This window comes from Exserohilum turcica, assembly GCF_000359705.1.
Source record: "Exserohilum turcica Et28A unplaced genomic scaffold SETTUscaffold_9, whole genome shotgun sequence".
Taxonomy (NCBI): Eukaryota; Fungi; Ascomycota; class Dothideomycetes; order Pleosporales; family Pleosporaceae; genus Exserohilum; species Exserohilum turcicum.
In genome coordinates, this window is record NW_007360310.1 from 66,986 (window position 1) to 73,396 (window position 6,411).

Below are 6,411 nucleotides of genomic sequence, written 5' to 3' on the forward strand. Positions count from 1 at the left end.
CGGGAGTTGGAGCTTTTGGAGATCAAGGCGCAGGAGCGATCATTCGCTGATCGTGATCATGCCCTTCTGAATCTTCAAAATCGTGAAAAAGAGGAGGCTGAGGGGAGTTCCGCCCCTGGTATGGAGTTTCCGGCAACCGAACCATCGCTACCCGTACAATCGACTGACCCGGGCTGGTTACAGGCTGATTACTCTTCTTCTTCTTTCGACCCTTTACCTCTTGATTACTTCCTTTCCTACGAGAATCCGATTCTCGCTTCTGTGGATTTTTCCGATGGTACTCACGTACCAGTGACTTGCAGTTCGTCAAATTTTCCTCCGGTTCCCAAGTGTTATAGCTCTCTGGCCATCCTTGCCATTTGACTAGGTACTTCCACTGACTGCCGATTTTCCGTAGGTCCTTGATTTCCTCGACTACGTACTCGTCGTCTTCGAGCTCGATATCTTCCATTAGCTCGGCGTTTTGGGGTGCTGGTTCCAATAGCTTCTTGTGGAACACGTTGTGTATGCGCATGCCTGGTAGTAGCCGGAGTTTGTAGTTTACCAGTCCAATTGTCTCTAGGATTTCAAATGGTCCTAATCGGAGATTATCCAGTTTCTTGCTTGGCTGTTTAGTCTTTAGGTTTTGTTATGACAAGAAGACTTTGTCCCCCTTCTTAAAGGTTAGTCCCTCAATCCTTTGTTTATTCGCAGCCTTGGATGCCGTGAGGTTCCTGTGAGCTATATTCTTGCTTAATTGCTCGTGCAATTCTCGCATCAGTCGAGCTTTGTCGTCTGCTCCAACTGCAATGCTTTCAATATCCTTCGGATCTCGATGAGCAACTGGCTCATATCCGTAGTTCGCGTAGTGCGGAGAGTATTTCGTCGTTGCCGATTTTCTACTATTATACGCCAATTGTGCTGTCGGCAAGAGCTTAACCTAGTTGTCTTGCAGCTTGTTGGTGTAGAATCGCAAATACTCCTCCAGCGTCTGGTTCGTTCGTTCCGTCTGTCCGTCTGTTTCTAGGTGAAAGCTAGTCGATAGCTTTTTCTTGATTCCTATCTTTGCTAGGAACGTTGACTAATGTTTCGACGTGAATAGCTTATCTCTGTCCGTAATAAATTCCTTAGGTATCCCATGCTCTAATACTAGTGCTTTCTAGACTTCATACGCGCATTTATCTGCCGTAATAGTTTCTTCTGTAGGCACAAACTTGGCTCTTTTAGTCAATCGACATACGATTACTAGGATTGTGTCGCAAAGTCGAGCTGATCCTAGTTCTAACGATTTCGGGAGCTTCACTATGAAGTCCATTGTTACACTACTCCATAGTCGTGTTAGTGGCGGTAAGGGTTGTAACAGGCCGTAGGGCTTATGTCTCTTGGGCTTGTTCTGGTGACATGCCAAATAGTTGCCTAGGACTTCCTGCACCTTCGCTCGCAAGCGTGGTATATTGAACATCCTTTTCAGTCTTCTGACCATTTCGTCTACCGCTGCGTGTCCATATTCTAGGGACTTGTGCAGGGTCTTAATAAGTTCCGTTCTCATATAAGGAGGCACATACGTTCGTGTTCCTTCTCTCAAAGCCGTGAGTTCTATCCCATTGTTAGTTACTTCTGGCGGGTATTCTAGTTCCTGTCGCTATTGCGTGGCTTTCTCTTGCCATTGTTGTTGAAGAGTTGTGACTTGGTGAGCTACTACGCTGACCTTGACTAGGTCAGGCTTGTTATACCTCAAGCTTCCATCAGGCATCTGCCTGAGGACTGCGTTGTATGGCTCCTTGTGTCCTTCTTCTCGTAGGTTGGATCTTCGGCTTAGAGCATCAGCGGCTCCATTGAGCGATCCCGCTTGGTGCGTTATTTTAAAGTCGAATTGGGCGAGCATTTCGGCCTATCAAACTTGTCGTCGGTTGAGTTTCTTGGTTGTCATGAAACTCGTTAGGTTCTGGTGATCGGTGAATACTTCGATCATGTCTAGGAGACCTAACAGGTACACCTCCCATTGTTCAAAGGCGTCGACTACTCCAAGTAGTTCCTTGTCGTGAATATCGTAGTTTAGTTCTGCTCCTAAGAACTTTCGTGAATGGTAGAACACTAGTCTCTATTTCCCATCTAGGCACTGCTGTGACAGTACAGCTCCTAGTGCGTAATCGGACGCATCGGTCTCAACTCTGGTTTTCCGTCTTAGATCGTACATCTCTAGTACGGGTGCTTCAAGGAACATCTGCTTTAGTTCTTTAAAGGCTTCCTAACATTCTTTGGTCCATTTGAACCCTATGTCTTTCTTCGTAATCTCTATAAGTGGTGTCGTAATCCAGGAGTAATTCCTAATAAACTTTTAGTAGAAGTTCGCAAATCCTAGGAAGGATTGCACGTCCTTAACTGTTTTAGGTTTTAGCCATTCCTGTATAGTCTGGATTTTCTTTAGATTCATCTTAACACCTTCTATTAAGATAATAAAGCCTAGGAATTCCGTTTCCTGCGTGTGGAATTCACACTTCTTGGCTTAAAGGTATAGCTTATATTCTTTAAGCTTTCGTAAGACCTTCTTGACATATTCGACATGTTCTTCAAGCGATCCTCTAGAGTACACCAGTACATCGTCTAGGTACGCTGTCGCGAAGATTCCAAGGTATTCGTGGAGAGCGCTGTTGATGACTGATTGAAAGGTTGCCGGCGCATTCGTCAATCCAAACGGCATTACCGTATACTCGAACAGTCCATATTTCGTCTTGAACGCTGTCTTCCATTCGTCTCCTTCCTTGATCCTAATCCGGTAAAATCCCTCCCGGACATCGAACTTCGTGAACCACTTAGCTCCCTGGAGTCGATCCATGAGCTCCGATATGAGTGGTAGTGGGTATCTATTCTTTCGAGTAACCCCGTTCAACCTTCTGTAGTCGACGCACAGTCGCCACTTTCCGTTGGGCTTCTTTACGAACAATATTGGTGAGGCCATTAGGCCTGATCCTAGTCTGATGAATCCTTTCTTTAGATTCTTCTAGAGGTATTCCTTAAGCTTAGCATCGTGCTCGGGCGATATAGGATACATTCCTTCTAGCGTCAACTTCGCTCCTTCCTCCAGGATAATCTCGTGATCCCAATCCTGGTGTTCAGCTAGGTCTGTTGCCTCGTTTTCTTCGAATAAATCTCGAAACTCGTTCGTCTGATATTCCTTTGGTATACCTAATAAATCCTTGTTTAGCGTATCTGGTGGTAAGGGTCCGTCCTTCGTGGGCGCGACGCGTCTTATCCATATGACTCCTATCTGTCGAGGGTCCTTCGCATAGATTCTCGCGATCTTATGCGGTGAGATCTTGCCGAATCTCCCGTCCTTAGGTGAGCTCTGATTCGTTGGGCGTGTCTCTTGTCGTACTCCAGCAACCTTGCGCGCAGGTTCTCAGCTGAGAATGGTCTTCTTTTGCCAGTTGATGGCTGGGTTATGATCCTGTAACCAATCATACCTAATTAATATTTCTTCCTCTCCGAGGTCTATGATATTGATTTTCATTGTGCTTGTAGTGCCCGCTAATTCTAGCGTTACTGGTTCGGTTTCTAACCGTATCATGCCGTTGCCGTAATCCATAGGCTTGTCGTCGGCTAGTACCACAGGTATCGGCGTCTTCTTGACCCGATGTGGTATCTGGTATTTCTCTATCGTCCTTGATGAGATCATGGTATGCATCGCGCCGCTGTCGATGGTCGCGATCATTCGTTTTCCGTGTACAACCACTATTGCTTGTAGCTTCAATCGTGGGCTCTTGGTGTGTTGTACTTGTTTGAGGGTCGTTATAGGACTGCCTTTGCTAGCGTGACCCTGTCTCTAGCGGCATCCTAGTTTTTTGGCCTAGAGAGTCATCCTTTCTGCGACTTCTTCCCTTCCTAGAGAAAATATCCCGCGCTGTACTTGGCGTTGAAGTGAACGTTACATTGGTCTTCGTAACAGAATCTCTAATAAATGTTCTGGTAAGGTATCTCCTTTAGAGTGTCGTTCGTTACCTCTTTTAGTTGTGGCTTAATTCTTTGAGTCTTTTCTTGGCCTAGCCTAGTGTGTATTCGACAATCTTTTGCTTTGCATTCCTTGGGCATAAGGGTGCTATAGTAGAAGTCGTCTGCCTTCTCCGCATCCTTTCTTTAGTTTTGATGAAACGAGCAGTTGGTTGTGCATTTAACCCAGCACAACTTTTCGTGGGCAATCTGTATCTTTTCTTGCTCGTGTACGGGGCATTGATCCACGCGGCATTCTTCTGGTTCTAGATGGTCGTGGCAATAATCATCTCCTCTGTATCTTGATGCTTCCTTTGCGCGTTCATGCTGACTACATCTCTTATGTTTGCAGTCGACCTAATGTAGGTCCTTGTGCTTCGTGCGTTAGCCTTTTTGAGGTGCTTCTTGGTCTAAGACCTTAGTTGATTCTATAAAGTATGGCTGTTCCCTTTGTGCTTGTTGTATGATCTTAGTGGCGTTTGGTCCCGTGACGACTATCCTTCCTATCTTAGAGATACAGTTGTTGGCTTAGTGTGTGTTGTCTCTATATGTCCAACACTGTCCTTAGGCCAATCGTTGTAGAGTGTCCATGCCGCTAACGGTCTAGTCCTCCGCCTGGGGTACGTCCCATTCGATACTTGGTTGGGCCAGTTCGGGGATGACTACGTATTCTGGGCTAGTGGCTCTTCGTGCCTCGTTATAGAGGTCTACATCGCTAAGATTGTCCTCTAACGTGAGATCGTGTCTGGGGTATGGCGTGGATAGTCTGATCATCTTGACCTTGACTATTGCCTGCTTGCTAGTTTCGTTCTTCGGGCAATCTCTGCGGAAGTGTCCTACTTCGCCGCATTGGAGACATGCCTTGTTGTCGAAGCGCTTTTGTCGTTCGTCCTTAGAGACACCATCTTGGTTTTTCCAGGAATTTTTTTTGTTCTTACTCTTGTCTTAGACTTTACTAGTCATGACAGTGTCACCGTCCCTGTCTGTGCGGTTTCGCTGTTTCTTCATGTTAGCCACTGTAGGCTAAAATCGTCCCTTTTGCTGGGCTCGTTCCCATAGTTAGTTGTTGATTCAGGTGGCTAGCTCGACTAGCTTATGAAGTGTGTCGGGTTTGTCGTGGTGCACAAGACCGTCTTTGACATTGTCCTTAAGTCCGGCTTCGAATACCGTTCGAAGTGCTGCGTCGTCCCAGTCGATTCTGGCTTGGAGCTGTTTGAACTCAGCTGTGTACGCTAATACGGACTTGGTTTGCCTTAAGCGAGTGATTGCTTTCTCCGCTTAGTTCTTTGCGTCTACTTCCCTAAAGATGCGTCCCATTTCTTCCTTAAAACTTTCCTAATCCTTAAACAAGGCCTTAGTTTCTTCCCTAGTTCTATAGGTGGTGGGTGAGGTTAGGAAATCCTCAACATATAGCTGCATCTACATAGCTGCTTTGCCCTTTATGTGTGTGTTAGCCATTAGGATCTTTTCCTAGTCGTTAGGTACTTAGTTGAATCCATAGTACAGGTCGATGTTAGTGAGGAACGTCCTTAGTTCGTTTCGTCCTCCTTCATATTTCTCGGGTACTGCCATCTTGGGTTTTGGGGGTGGTTTCTCGTTAGGCGTAGCCATAAGCTAGCTTACCATCTGGGCCATCATTTCTTGCATGGCTGCCATCTGCTTGGCTTGGTCGCTATGCTGCTTTTCCTGCATGCGTAGCCTTCGCTTAAGATCTCGTACCTCGGCCTGGTTCGTGTCGTTGTTCTCGTCATCTGAAGAGTCAGAATCCGAACCACTTCCTTCGAGCATCTCGTCATCGAGAGCTGGTGAGGGCGTAGGGGCCGCAGCCGTGGGCTCCTGTCCCTGGGTGAACTGGTTTCTGTTGTGGGCCATTATGGTAATCTTATTCGAGCGAACTATTGGTTAAACTCCTCCACTGAATTCGGTGGTGGTCAAAGTGTTACACGGGGTTCGACTATACTTAGCTAGGACTCGATCCGGGTTAGGGCGAGTCAGCGGGTTCGTGGTAAGCCGTGTGATTGCCGAGTAATTCAGGTGGAAAAGAGTTATAGATGTTTAACCGATAGTAAAGACAATTAATTCTATAGTAAGATAGAATAACAAAGTACTAATCTTGTTAAGTAAAGAACTTGTAAGAGAGTACAGTATAATGAGTTGACCACAACAAGTGTAATAATGAAATCCAACACATTCTTATACCCATCATGTTCTGTCCTGATGCTCCCTATTCTCCCTCGGAAGCATGTTCCCATGGGAGCAGTGGGAGCACAATTCTCCCAAGGCCTCCCATTCTCCCTTCCTTGGCGGGAGCATGGCTCTTGGCGGGAGCACACGTCACGTGATCACCGCGGGGTTGTCGTCGTGCCTTTGGTGTCATCCTGAGTGGTTCTCCAACCACTCGCCATTCCAACAAGGGAAGAATCCTTCTGCTTGTTACTTGTAACA